At 34.6% G+C, this 16,208-nt stretch overlaps 1 protein-coding gene across 2 annotated transcripts in view; it reads left to right on the top strand.

The window, feature by feature from the left end:
- Positions 1 to 16,208, top strand: part of NEGR1 (neuronal growth regulator 1) — a 529,658-nt gene that overhangs the window by 219,780 nt on the left and 293,670 nt on the right. The gene's annotated exons all lie outside the window — the stretch shown is intronic.

The following is a 16,208-nucleotide window of genomic DNA, read 5'->3' as shown; positions in this document are numbered from 1 at the left end:
ATTATGTCCAATTTTGATTAGCTTTTTTGAGATTAGCCAAAATTAGCTAAGTGCTGTTCATGTTGTGATGATAAATGTATATTTAGAAGTAAATAGCACTGAGTTAAATGGGGCATATTCCCAGATGTCTGTGTGTATAATTACAGCCATAGATCCTCATCTAGTTTCAACTAGATCCCATTGGAACAAATAAAAGTTAGTAGTGTCCAGCTAACTAGATTTTGTATGGAATTTAAGACATTATTACATTCTCTCCCATCTTTTCCCAAACTAAATTCTAATAATTCTTATTAAGAAGTAAATCCACCAAATGCATTAGGGTGACTAAGCATTAGACAGTAAATTTAGTAGCATTGGTTTCAGTACTGAAACAATCATTATTTTTTCAGTGTTACTATTATTGTTCTACATACAGTATTTATTTTATATAGTCTGAGTGCAGCTATGCCATTTTATTTCAAAATTCTTCCCTACTGACTCATAATGAAGTTTCTCAAGTTATTTGGATACTTTCTTTATACATATAAAAATTCAAATGCTGTTTCTCTTATGACTAATAAATCAGGCTAAATTAGTGCTGTGTCAAGATATCCTGACAGAGTATCAATTTCTTAACTTAATTCTGAAATGTGCTTTGTTCTTTATCTGGAATAAAGATGTTTACTAGGTATACTATTTATACATCAATGATATTCTTTTAAGTTTTTCAACTGTTAATTTTATCTATGAGTGTCAAGCTAATTAATCTCAATTGTACAAGATCCTCAAAGATTAATAACTTGTTTGTGGCTCATGGTATTTACTGTGCAGCTAAAGTATTCAAAACATTTATAAAGATAAAGGATGCATTTTCTGAAGCAAAGACAATATAATCAAGTTGCATAGCACCTCTACTCTTATAGTTATACAGAGTTTCAGCAAATACATTGTTGAAAACTTCTGTGAATAAGACTCCTGTAGTCCTCACTTAACAATTCTATTTGGGACCAGAATTCCATTACTAAATGAAGTGATTATTAGATGAAACATCATGTGATTGCAAGTTGATTATACTAAACAAATTATCCTGTTTACTAGCCAGGCCTTTGAAACACAAGGCTCAATTATCTTTGCTTAAACGCTCATCACCTACCTATCTGTCTGATATGAGCCATGGTGGTGGAGTGATTAGTAATATTGCAAGCTAACTCTGTCCACTGCCAGGAGTTCGATCCTGACTGGCTCAAGGTTGACTCAGCCTTCCATCTTCCAGTTTGTTCCTCATCAGTGTCTGTGTGGAATCCGCGATCGTGTGTGGTTTTGCCCGAGCTCTCTTGCTGGAGGGTCCTGATCAGGACCGGAAACACCCTGGTGGGGTAGTAAAGAAGCGGGAAATCGCCTGGAGGATTGAGGAGAGCTGCAATTCGCCTCCCTGACAGGAAAATCCCTCCTGAAGGCAAGTTGCAGCGGTGGTCTTAAAATGGCCACATGAAGACGAAGAACATTCCGGGAAACTAAGTTTTGTGCTGGAGAAAGAAGCAGCGGGCAGAGTGTGAACCAGGCAAAGGACATCACTTTTGAGGTACCCTGGTATCAAATTTAAGGGCTATTTTGGAAGAAAGTGTGTGGAAGTGGTGACCAGAGAAAGTGAGAAAGAAAATGGTTTTTTAAATTTGGATTTGATTATTTTACTGGACTAATCTGGAGGAGAAATTTAAAGAAAGATACATTAACACAACAAAGGTTTAAAAATTAAACTGGACAGATATTGAATTGTGGGCACTTAAAGGGTCTAACTAAATGCTGGAAAAGAACAGCTAACAATTGAAATTAGCGAACTTAATAAAAACATCATATTCAACAAAGAAAGTTATAAAGAAAAAGACTCAAGAGCGCCACCTGATGGTACAGGAAAATAATATGTTTTAAAACAAGCGTCTGGTCTTTTTGAGACTTTGGATCTTGGAACTTGAAGGAAAATAAAAGGAACTTTATTATTGTTATAGAACCACACAGTAATTTGGGAAACAGTTGGAAGGCCAATTAGAAGATTTGGAATAAAGATTCAAGAGTATGAATTGTTGAAAATAAACTCAAAAGATATTGACTGAAATAAGATACTAGTCTCTGGATTGAATATATCTATCAAAGAAGAAGATTTCAAATATTAAGGAAGGGAAAGAAAAAGAAAAAAGGAGAAGATATAATGGAGGAGCTACTTGTTGATATAAGACTGGACTTTCAAGAGATAAGATCAGATATGCAAGATACAAGGGACATGATAAAAATTAAACTTGAAATGTGTAATTATGTATTACAGAAATTAGAAATGGTGACTCAGCATACACAAGAACACAATAAACTAGAGGGGGAAGAGTTCTATAAAGAAGAAAACTTAGAAGAACAAAATGAACAACAATTATTCAGGCAGGGGGGAAAGGAATTAGAATTAAAAATTTGTGGTCTGATGGGATGATAAAAGGGAGAATGGTTCAGAAAATTGTTAAAGAGAGAAGGGAAAAGCAGAAAAAGGAAGTACAAAGGAAAAATCAAAGGAGGGAGACAGAAAAGTTTAATAACTGGAATGAGAAAAGGAGGAGAATAAGAATGGGAAAAAAGGGTATTAAGAGAAAGGACTAGAAAATAAAGAGGAACAGGAAACAAACAAGGTACATTGTTCAAAGAGTGAGAGATAATGGGTGAAAAAAAGGGATAAGAAACGGGATTCCGCAAGGTAATATGTTGGGATGTATAAGATTATATTGAAAATAGTATTTTTTAATGTATAGATGATTTATAGAGAAAATATAATGCGGAATCTGAGAAAAATATATATATTTGTGTTTCATACTAGAGAGGGAGATTGATATTAAGGAAGAATGGTGGTTGGCTCAAATTATTAACTAGAGGGGACAACTATATTTACAGATAAGGATTGATAAAATGATAAATGTAATAGGAAAAAATAATAATAATATGAGAAATAATAATAGAAAGGAGATGAGAATTTTAGATAATATTGTAAAATAAGATGAGAATGTACTAAGAAAAATGGAAGGAGATATATTAGATTTGGAATTGAATAAATGAATATAGAATTGAGATAAGAATTTTAGATAATATCATAAAATAAGATATGAGAACATGAATTGGGATTGGATAAGATAAGCTTAATATTTATTAATGACAAGAATGATGCAGTATGAAATTAAACAAATAAAATGGATAGGTAACTATGGTCATGTTTGTATTGAGAGGTGAAACCTGGAGCCACACTGCTTGCCAAATGAGAATTTTTCATTTAAAAAAATGTAAACAGGGAGAAAATTGAATAATGGAATTATTGGGTATGTTTAATTTATATGGTGGTAAACATTTGGAGAGAGTAAGGTTGAAAATAAATATTGAAGAAGTATGAATTAATATGAATATAATGCAATGAGAGATGTATGATATACTGATGCCACACTGTTAATGTATTGTTGTCATATGTAGATTGAAATTTAAAAAAATTGGGAAAAAAGGTTGACTCAGCTTTCCATCTTTCTGAAGTCGGTAAAATGAGGATTGAGATTGTTTGAGGCAATATGCCTCAAATAAACCACTTAATGAGATCTGTAAAGAATTATGAAGCGATATATAAATCTCTCCGCATCTCTACTATCTCTCCGCATCTTTGACCATTTGACTGCCCTGCAGTCTACCACCACCTATTTCAGTTTCCCCACACTGCTTTAGCTGACCTTTACCATCTTCTTCTTCCCACTGCTGATGAGGCATGCACAGCTAAGACAGGTAGCAGGCTGCAGGCTGCAGAGCACAGGACACCCCAGAGGGGAAAGATGGTGGGGATATAGGCAGGTGGGAGAGTTGATGCCCATTCTAAAGTCATAAATATGGGCAGGCTGCCAACTTTGACATTTTTATCACACAACACTGCAACAAGTGAAAGTCAAGGACTGTTTATAACTACCATTTGTTCAGAACCTCTGTAACTTTGAACCATTGCTGAATGAATGGCATTGTGAAGACTATCTATATGGATTCCCTGAGGCTCCAGACCTCAGCAGAGCATCTGATTTAATAGATTAATATTAATAGCCTGATAGAAACAAATTGTATATCACATTCCTAAAGATTTTTAATATTTAAGAATGGAGGCGTAAGGCCAGTTTTCCCTGCTCTTAGGTAAGGATGTTGCAAATTAGGAACGTGGATGAAGAAAGATTTTTTACTGGAAGCTGATCAGAAGTTGCAAGAGACACAAACTGTTGAGTTGATCCTTTTTTGTTGTGAGATTAATTGTCTGCTGCCTTCGCTGTACTTGTGGTGTATAAATAATTGCAAACATTACAATAATCCTCTGGTGATTTCTTTTAATAGGAACTAAAAACTGGGCAACTCTGACAGTTTGAAATGTAGGTGTGATGAATAATACTACTTTCTATATAAATTATATAGTATTGGTAAGCAATATTATAAAATGTTATAAAGAACTTAAACAACTGATTTTCCTTCTTCTACTTTCCATTCTATATAGATTTTAAGATTGAGTGCAGCTGTATCTCTCTCTCTCTCTCTCTTTCTCTCTCTCTCTCTCTGTGTGTGTGTGTGTGTGTGTGTGTGTGTGTGTGTGTTGGTATTTCAGTATTTCTACAAACGTAACAAGCGTTGGGAGACAATTGTTTAGAAAAGCAGAATAAAACTACAGAAAGTAGAGGAATAATAAATAAAATAGTATTAAAAATTAGTGTAGTCTTATTCCAAGACATTGTGAGAGGAAATATGAATAAAATGGTTCAAAAATTAGGGGAGTCATCTTTATCACTTAAAATAACCACAATATCTAAGATATATTTTATTAAAATATTATATTAAATTTGTATAATGCTTGACTCTAGATGACTTTGAAATAAGGTGATTTTTAGTCAAAAAGACCTGATATTCTGAAGGTGAAAATGTGATTTAAATTGTAGAACTTAATGTTTAAATTTGTACAATGTTAAACTTGTTTTATTTTCTAATTTCTTTTTATACTGTTTTTATATTATTTATGGTTGTACTTCTAGCAAATTTAAAACAGTAATAGAATACATAATAAATAAATGTACAGCAAATTGGAAATAGTTGTAGTAAATAGAAGGTATCATTCAAAGTCAGCTATAATATAGGTGATAGTCTCATCACGTTGTTGACATTCTCTTGACATGGTTGACTAAGTCAGCTGCTCTCTTGGAATAACATGATCACAAGTGTCCCTGTCACCTGGAGAAAACTCGTGTTAAAACATTTCCCATAAAATTGACTGCAGCACTATCATCCCATGCCCTCCCTCATAAAAATATGTGTCTAAGGATGACCATGGAGGGAGTCAATAAAATAAAATGTCATGCTTAACTGAGCAATCAAAACCTGTCCTTTTGAATGTGTCACTTACATCATATACTCCTAAGAATTCACAGGACTTTGATGTCCCTGGTAGCATCCACTATTTTGATACTCTTGACCCCACTGCACAGATGCCACTCTGGGTACGAACTGGATATATGTAATGTTTAACTTTACTGCTCCGGTATTTATTTTTTTTAAAAAAAGCTAAAGAAAAATTCATGCTAGGGACAGGGGACAAACAGTGTGAAAATGTACTAGGAAGAAAAGTTCTAAATGTTCCTAGTGACATTTTTTTAATCAGGATTCTATTTTTCATAAATTATTTTATTAATATCTCTGTGATATCATAATGAAAGTAAAAGAGGTTATGTATTTTTGCTCAATATAGAAAACCATTGGGACAAAATAAATGTTTAAATTCTCTGTTCTGCTTCTACCTTTTAATTTTCTCCTAATCATAGAGTAATCCATTAAGCCAAAGATCTGTTAGCCTGAAATGATTACATTAATCATTTAAATAAGACTTATCATATCATTTCCCCCTATTGGCAGTGGGTTGATCAGATGCAGAAAACTTACTTGAAATGCTTAGAGTCCCATAATGAGATAAACAATGGACTAAATCCTAGCATACCTGAATTCTGATTCATTATGCTCTCTGCTAGCCAATTTTGCCACATGGTATTTAGTGATAATGACTATCCTGTTGAAAATCTATATTAATCCTTTCATAGTTTTTTCCCGAAGGCCTTCTTCATCAGGACCATTAACTAAATTAAGATATTATGCAAATACTCATCCTACTGTGGCAATATTGTTACACCATAAATTGTGAAATCTGGCAAATAATCATTTTTTCTTCCACTGGGATTTTTGCATAGAGATATCAACATATATACATATATTAATTTTTCAATGCTTGAACTTGTGCTTTGGTTACTGGCTTTCTCTTTATCAGATTTTCTGCCTCAGACTCACTTAAATGAAAGTCTTATTTGGTGCTCTGTTATCAAGAGTTAGGGCATCATATTATCATCCATGAATCCACAGATACATTAAGCAGTTTAATCTATAGAATTTACCAAGTTTATTGGTTCAGTTTACAAATCCTGTTGAATATTTTATTACATAAACAAGATAATTGTTTCATTGCCAGCACTACTGAAATGTAGAAAATGGGAAAAATAAAATACAAATGTGATTAATATGTGCACAAAAGCAATACATTTTGCAAATCTCCATATAGTAACAAATGCAGGATAATTTTTGCCCAGTGGAATTATACAACCATATACGTTTTGTTTCTTTCTCTACATTATAGTTAAAAAACACAAGGCATTTTATTTAAGCCCCACTGTTTTTTCTTCTTTCGTATGATAATTAACTAATTAGTAAAAAAGACAGTAGTTTGCTAGTTAGTTGGTAGGGAGATGAGTAATAGTGCTGTTCAAATAATTTTCTGGATCAGGATATTGGAATATATTTTCAAATCAATAAGCAAAATAAAACACAAAAGTGCTATAAGTGAAAATCTTACTATGAAATCTTGACTGCAAAAATAATTAAAATTGTCAGGCATGAAAGACCAGGGTCATATGTGAAGTTCCAATTAAACTGATTTATTACTCATGCCTATGCACAGGACCTAGTCAACTAACAGCACTATTTTAGTGGTAGGGTTAATGCAATTCCAGAGGAGGTGGACTTAGTCTATTTGTGGCAATGTAGAGACTTTAGGCTGATTCCTCTTTTGACACTGTACCCAGGTTCTGCCATCCTTCTCCTACAGAAATTCAGAAGAAGGTTCAAAATGGGCAGTACTAAGGGCAAAATACACTAGGTGCTTTTAGCTGTTTGTGAAAAAAGAAAATTGAAATGGGAATGACTGACTGACTGACTTGACCTGACCTGACCTGACCTGACCTGACCTGACCTAACCGGAAGGAAGGAAGGAAGGAAGGAAGGAAGGAAGGAAGGAAGGAAGGGAGGGAGGAAGGAATGGTACAAACTGTAGACTGGGAAAGTAACATGAGCTTTTGATCATGTTTTTTATGATCTGATTATAAATTCAGACTGGAAATGACATTTCACTTCAGCTGCAGAACCATCTAATGATAATACATTCTATATGTTTGATGCAAAGGAAATTACTAGATAGTGTAATCACTTATAGACTTCTAATTCAAATATTTTGCATTCCAAGTTAATGGCCACTGAAAATTAAATTGGTATATACTTTGCTTCATTTGTTTCAGCAATCAAAATTTTTATTTAGATTATACATAGTCTTCATTCAAAATATTTCATTTAAATATATATATTTTCATGCCAGGTATCAAATTACTATTTGCTAATTAATATTTATGGTTATAGGTTAAAATTGATTGTAATTTCAGTCTTTATTGCAGTAAATTCTTTAGATCATAAATTCATGGTTCCTTCTGAACATGAGACAAAATGTTAATGAAAATATTTTAGGTTATCTAATATAGTTGAAACACTTGGCTATCTCATATTGATTGTATTAAATAAAAAATATAACTATTAGATTTAGTTTGGTTATTGCTTCATTATTTTAAATACAAGTATTGATACATGACATGAAATAGAGTCTATATACTTCCTATCTTGGTATTATCAAACCAAATTTGAAGGACATTTGAAAACTCAAGTGGCATTCTATTTTGTTTCATAAAATATTACTATAGCTTATTGTTTCTAAACCTGCCCTTTGGTATTGTGTATTATCGTTAGTGTTGACTCTTACTAGCCATGATGACCTGCCTCTTATCCAGTGGTGGGATTCAATTTTTTTTACTACCGGTTCTGTGGGTGTGGCTTGATGGGCGTGGCCAGGGAAGGATACTGTAAAATCTCAAATCAGAGGTGGTATTTGCCGGTTCTCCGAACTACTCAAAATTTCTGCTACCGGTTCTCCAGAATTGGTCAAAACCTGCTAAATACCACCTCTGCTCTTATCCTATTCTTCCAGTCTTCCAACATTGCACAGATTCCTTCTGTAACTAGGTCCAAGCACCTTACTAATGCTTGTCCTCTTCTTCTTTTTCTTTCCATCTTTCCCTATCATAGCCTTCTCCAGAGTACCAGTTCTTCCCATAATATATCCAAAGTATGTTATTTGAGCCTAGTCATGTAGACTTCAAATGAAAACTCTGAGTTGATTGGTTCATGATCCATTTATTTGTTTTCTTGACTGTTCACTGCATTCTTAGAAGTTTTCTTCTATACCAAATTTCAAAAGCATGAATACTCTTTCTATCCTGCTTCTTCAAAGTCCAACTTTCACTCCCATGGCTTGCATTCTTCCGATCTGTATGAGTATAAACACATCACATTATCTGAATATCATTTCCACAACATTTATGGCTACTCTATTAAGTTCTCCTGTAGTCTATGGCATATTTCCTGATGGCTTTTTTTTTCTTTATTGTTGATGGCTGAACCCAAAAAACAGAAGCTATTTACCACTTCAGTATCAATTCTAAAACTAGTTGTTGTACATTTTATCACTAATTTGGTCTTCTTCAAACTTAATTTTAGTCCCATTTTAATTTAAAATAATCCACAAGAAGTACATACCAGCAAAGGTCATCTGCTGATGATTAGAATCTGAATCTGATTCTGAGATAAAATATACCCATGATACAGCAGTTGTGAAAATTATCTCTAGTAAAATACTACTAATACACTATGTAATTTTTTTTATCATTATCTGTATCTTTATTGTTATGTATTTGGCTCAGCCTTTACTGCCCACATCTTACAACAGTTAAGGCTAAAATTCTCACATATTCTCATATTTTCCCTTTCATTCTTTTGCTATTTTTTTCTTTGCTGAATTTTAGATAGTAAGCATTTAAGGCTGGGGATTATCACTTTGGACTCTATAAATATATAATTCATATTACATATGATGGCATTATAAAAACAACACAGAGATATTATTGCCCCCTTTCAGGAACCTTTCTTGAGAAGTTTCCCCTCTGGAAATTTACATATATAGGAACATCTTATATATAAGAAAGATTATAGTAAATAATATATTCCAAAGCTCATGCAATAACTCTTGCATATAAATAAATAAATATGATCCAAATGTCTGTGAACTGTAGTTTTTTTGTTTTGCTTATCTTTCTTGTTTTCATGAATATAAGGTGTACATACTGCATTGCACCACTGCTTTCAGTCTTTTGTTTTGTTTTGTTTTGGGTAGGTTCACATTCTTAGCAAAGCTCTTAAAACTGATTTCAGGGGTTGCTTATGGAGTGTTTTCTGTTTATAAATAGTTGAAAGTATTACAATCAATACAAGAATGGAAAATCTGTTTGTGTCTATATATGAGAGACTATTGTTAGCCTTGGATTTATGAAAGCAGCCATAATATAGTGCACAGCTGCATAGTTTTATCAATCCAAGGGAATGATAAACTGAATATGCTATAAGCCCTGAACAAAACATGTGGATTTTCAAAAGAAAAATAAACTTTCAATTTAGACAGCAGATACATGCATACTTTGCCTGGGACAAAGGCTTGTTGAACTCTGCAAAACTTAGTCTTAATCCAAAAAGGCTTGTGACTAAAGGCTAGGATAGAGGTTGCTTGCTTCCATCAGGTAGAATCTCATATTAAAATGTACCTGAAAATTTTTTACTTCCTTCATATTTTGCTTTATTCTCTTTTACTACTCTTCCCCTTCTATACTTCTAGACCATTAGAACTGTTGCATATCAAGGAAACAGTTATTTCAGTTTTCTTCCATGTCATAATTAAAAAATAGGAAAAAACAAACCAAGAACTGTATGGCAAGGCCTGGGAAAAAGGCCAGAAAAATCTATTTGGTACTACTCAGTTGAAGAAAATAAATGAAATAAATGAAGACAGCAGCCTCGATCGCCGGTCAGGATGTACAGGTGTATGTGCATATTTGTTAGAATAGGGGATGCCAACCTTTTGGACCTCAGGGACTACCAAACTCGTAATTTTAAATCCCAGGACCAAAAATATGAATTTTGACTGGCTTGCTGACTTTGGTGGGGACGGGGGGGACGGGGGGGAAGAAAGAGAGAGAGAGAGAGAGAGATCTAACCTCTCCTCCCTCCCTCCCTTTCTCCCTCTCCCTTCCCCCATCCCTCTCTCTCTCTCTATCACACACACACACACACAGGCAGGGGTGGGATTCAAATTTCTGTTTGTGGGTGTGGCCTAATTTGTGGGTGTGGCTTGTTGATCATATGACTGGCTGGCCATGGCTTGTATATAAATATTATAAATATTTATATAAATATTGATTTTTTTAATAAAAAGAGCAAGTTTTGTCCAAAACTTGGACAGGCAGACAGACTGAGTTGCTCACAGAATCACAGATTCATTCAGAGATATATCTGTCATCGGCTAGCTGGGTCTGTCACATAAAATTTGCTAGCAAGCAAACTCACAAAATTAACTCACAACTTTTACCCAAAATCAGGCAAAGCAAGCAGGCAGATTGAGTTGTTCACAAAATCACAGATTCACTTAGAGAAATCTGTGTTTCTGTATTGGCTATCTGAGTCTGCAACTGAATAATAGAACCTTCAGTCCTTCGGATATAAAGATTAGCTTGAAAGCAAGAAATCCAATGATTTCCAGATTTCTAGCTAATCTAAATCTCCCAGCACAGCAGAACAGCTGATGGTTGGAAAAAGGAAAAATAGCAACTTAGCAGGCAAGTTTTCCACATAAGGAGTGAGTGGGTGGGGAGGGCAGGCCATATGGGCAGCACAGCCTTGTGTTCCTGTGCAGCCTGGATTAATTGCTTTGAGGGGGTATTCTGGGGGTGACATTTCTCTGCGGACCCCAAAAATTTTCTTGTGGACTACCAGTGGCGACCACTGTGTTAGAACATATTTGATTTTACTGAAGAGAGGTATAGAACTTTCTTTACGACTCCCAAAATGGAAAGGGCTAGATCGCCATAAGGTGTTAGAGAAACAATTATTTTGGAACCAAAATACAACAATGTTCTAAGGTTCAGTTAGAAAATAAGAAACAAAGTGAAATATTATTAGAGAATAAGGAAAAAAACCTAAATGCTCAGTATGCCTTTTAATCCTGAAAATTATGTTCTTCTTCATTAGTTCTGCATAGATTACCTGCTGCACCACCAGTTTATGTGAGGTATTTATAAAGGAAGTATGTTCATTTTCATTGCTAGCATTTTAGAAAATGTATCCAATCAACACTGATCTGTGGCATTGCTGGCTAAGTGTAATTGGGCATAATAAAATGTTTTCGCATAATTACATGTATAACTGAACTAATTTCTGAAATTGTATCAGAACAGAACCTTTGAATCCTGTTGAGGTAATTCCCCGTTAGGAGAATGAGCGCATACAGGGAGACGTATTTGAGAGTAGTGTTTGAATAATACACATACAGCACACAGATACACTATACAGTAAATGTAGGTTTTTACTTCCAGAAACATTAAGCAAAGTCCAAACAAGCAATCCAAAATCATTCACAGGTAAATCAGTCAGTTTTTCAATCCAGGGATACTCCAAATATCAAAGTCCAGTGTCAAAAACAGTTCAGTAACAGACTTACATTAAATCCAGTAATATCAGTCAATTAGAAGAAATGGAGGAACAGCAATACTTTCCAACAGAAGGAAACAGAGATACTCACTCAGACACACCCTCTTCTGAGACTAAGACTAAGACAAACCAGGTTTCTGGCTCCATCTTATGGCCATTTGAGTAACCACACCCAATTGCAGTTTTTAGCATGCTCTTAAAGAGACAGTATTAAAATGTCTATCCTGGTTTATATATTTCCATCCCAAATAGCTGTTAGGTTAATAACATTCCTAACAAATCCCATTTAAACTGTTTGGTTTCATAGACACCACCAGCAAAAAGGCTTTTTCAGCAAAGTTTTACTAGGAGTTTTAGTTCTTTTTCCAATATAGTATTATATGTTATAAGGTAATGGTATGTGAAAATGACCTTGAGGGACCGGAGAAAGAGATACTGCCTAGGGAATAATAAGAAAGAGAGAAGCCCCAGTGGTTCAACAGTCAGAGGAAGAAATTTAGGAAGGATCTTCCCTAATTGATCGAGCAGTTGAAAGTGGTGGTAGGAGATTTTTACCCTCAAATGTGTAAGATTCTGTTAAGGTAGCTTTGTAGTAAAGATGAATTACCTCATTTAATCATGTTTTCTATGTGGTTTACCTGGGAGGGCTGACATACTATTTATGTTTCTTGTTCTATACAAGTATTTAAAGAATTCATCTAGAACAGGGATGTCAAAATCGATTTCATTGAGGGCCATATCAGGGATGTGTTTGACCTTGGATGAGGGGTGCGGCCAAGGGGCATGGCCATCTTGACATCACTTGTGTGATCTAATGCCACTTTTGCTTGTAGTTTGTTTTTCTAGAAATCTGCCAGCAAAAACAGAACCCATGTGGGTTAGTGTTGGTCTTAGGGCTTCATTTTCAGTACAATGGCCTCCTGCAGCCCTCTGCAGGCAAAAATGGAGCTCTGTTATTTCCCTCACAAGCTCCCTTTTCACTGGCAGACACCACAGTGTGGTACTTCAGTTAAAGCTTTAGTAGCTAAGACACCAGGCTGAAAGCTAGGAAACTTTGAGTTCTAGTCCTGCCATAGGCATGAAATTAGCTGGGTGATTTGGGGCCAATCGCTCTCTGTCTCAGCCCAACCTACCTCATAGAGCTGTTGTTGTGGGGTAGACAGAAGGAAGAAGAAGTATTAGATCTTGAGTTATTTATAAAAAATAATAAAGGAGGAATATAAATAAATAAATAAATTTGCTTTTTTTTCTTCAATGTCTTTATGCCAGGTAAGTTAAATGTGCTTCTTCATAACATTGCTCTGGGAAAATAAAGAGAAATTACAGCCTGAAAAAAAACTACCATAAATTTTCCACATTACCATGTTTTAAAATAATATAAAACAGGTACAAAAGTTTGGCTTACATTTTAAATGAACGTAGCATCATTGGAGGTTTTTAGCTGAATCCTCTGAAACTCTGATTTAAAATTTCTGTTTCCACTTTTAACCATTTTAATCAAGCCTACAGAATTAAATTGGCTTTGAGTAAGATATTCAAAAAATAATATCATTGAAACTTCCACAAGAACAGTGTGTAATTTTCGTGTACTTGTCTTATTACTAGATTGCTGAAGAGTAGATGATAATTGTTATGGCGGTTTTCAGCCTCTGCAATTTCTCATGCTTCAGTTAAGGGCTAGGAGAAGGCAACTCCTCTTACAGACCTTCCTGCTTCCTTCCTTCCTCCCTCTCTCCCTCCCCCTTTCCTTCCTTTTCCTTCTCAATCCACAACAATGAGCAATGAGCAGCAAGTAATTTTTTTTAAAAAAATCAACAACTGCCTGGGGGAACACACATAATTACACTCAAAACAAGCCAAAGACCCTGTGTCAAACACATTATAGGATATAGAATAATAAAGTTGGAAGAGACCTTGGAAGTTTTCTAGTCCAATCTCCTGCTCGGGCATGAGATCCTAATACCAGGGAGGTCAAACTCGTGGGTCACAGGCTGGATGGGTCATGCGCTGGTCATGCCCACTCCTGGTTTAGCAATGGGGGAAAAAGAGTCATAATATGTCACTTGACGACAACATGATGTCATGAGCTTGACACCCATGCTCTATACCATTCAGGACATCTGGCTGTCAAATCTCTTCTTGAAAACCTCCAGTGATGGAACACCCAAATTTCTGAAGGACAGCAGATTAATTGTTCTTATTGTTGGAAAAGTTCTCCTTATTGAAGGATGTAATTTGAATCTTGGGATGAGGAGGATCTGCCATTAAGAGCTGTGGTGGTGCAGTGGTTAGAATGCAGTATTGCAGAGTAATTCTGCCAACTGCCAGGAGTTTGATCTGGACCATATCAAGGTTGACTCAACCTTCCAACTTTTGGAAGTCAGTAAAATGAGGACCCAGATTGTTGGGGGCATATGCTGACTCTGTAAACCACTCAGAGAGAACTGTAAAACACTTTGAAGTGGTATATAAGTCTAAGTGCTATTGCTATTCTTATTCCATAGGGCATGTACAGTGACAGAAAAGGCATGCTTCCTAGGTCCCATCAGGTGACATGGTTCAAATTAAGTTTTCATTTCTGGAACTCCTAGCCAACATTTCGATTTGACATATTTGGAGGTTTGCCCATCCAGAAGATGTAGGACACGGAAGATAAATGGGAGAGCCCTCGTTCAAACTAGTTTTAGTTTGAATATATATAATATAATATAATATAATATAATATAATATAATATAATATAATATAATATAATATAATATAATATAATATAATATAATATAATATAATATAATATAATATAATATAATATAATATAATATAATTGTTATATATTATATTATATAGCATATATAACATTTAAATCAATATTTAACATTTTTCATTTTCATTATCTAGTAATATTTTCACAAACATTCATATACCTCTTTATGCATAAAATATATATTTTTAAAGATGGTTTCTAAACTCTAACACACACATACACATGCATGCAGGTTTCTCAACTCTAACACACACATACACATGCATGCACACATTTACTATCCCTGTGTGTCTCCCCCACTCCTGCCATTTTTCTAAAACAGTTATCTGTTTTCTTTCTCTCAGAAAAGCAAGCTTTATTTGTATTTTTAAGACCTGCCAAATGCCATTCATCACTACGCCTTTGAGATACAAGAAAATGCGCCTAAATGTGATGGAAGGTAGTGGAGATTTTTTTTCCTATAGAAAATCAGTATGTCAGAATCAATAGCTGTGATTATCTTGCAGTAACTATGTTTAATGTTCATGGGCCATGTTCTTCAGACTGGATTACTGAGGCAACCAAGTGAGTATCTGCTGCGAGAAGATAAAGAGCATCAGTTGAGTGGAGGTGACGGTTTGCTAAGTAATCTACTTCCTTGACTGCATTCTGTAAAAAGCTAAATTCCTTTGGTAAAATTTCTTTTTACAGTGAATGAATCAAATGGAAATACAGCATGAAAAATGAGAATAGGCTCCTGAGGTGTTTTTTTTTTAAAAAAGCTTATCCTATTAACAGTGAAGGCACATGAAATTATAAGGCTAGGAACTAACAATCAAAGCTATTATTAAAACCTCTGATGCAACCTTGGCCTTTAATGCATCATTTATATCTTAAACCTTCTGTCACGCTCTCATGAAGCTAGAGAGTTTATTATGTCCTATTGTTTTATTATGATGATGACAACAGTTCAGAAAATTGCCCATTGCATGAAGCTTCTTGTGCTAGCTGTGCTAGGTTGGGTGTTTGGTACAGATACATTTTTAACACAGGCTAGAACAGCTAAAAGTTGAAAGAAATGTTACTTTGAGTAGGCCAGTTAAATGGAAACAACTATTTATTATTTCATTGATCATCTAGCTCTGCCTCAAAACAAAGGAAGGACTGTCTATATGTCATTTTAATTTTCTTACAGGATCTATAAACCTTGGTTATAGGGAGCCACTAATTGGAATCTTCATCTTGGCTTATCTCGGAATCAAAACCTTCAGTGTAAGATAGATGCAATTTCCATTTGTGATCAAAAAAGGATGTTTAAAATAGCCATTTCTGTGCTACCAACCAGTAAAAACCTTAGTAAATTTTGCATATTATGATCAATTTGCAAATTAGGCTGTGTGTTTCCACAGTTTATCTTGGTGTTTCAGCTTTTTCTGGGGCTGAAGAAAAAGTTCTTCAGGCTTATATTCAATCAAATTTAGCTTTACCAATTACATAATA

The sequence above is a fragment of the Pseudonaja textilis genome, chromosome 3 (genome assembly GCF_049901715.1).
Source record: "Pseudonaja textilis isolate UNSWEBS1 chromosome 3, rPseTex1.2, whole genome shotgun sequence".
In the NCBI taxonomy this organism is placed as follows: domain Eukaryota; kingdom Metazoa; phylum Chordata; class Lepidosauria; order Squamata; family Elapidae; genus Pseudonaja; species Pseudonaja textilis.
This window is presented reverse-complemented; position numbering and strand designations above follow the sequence as displayed.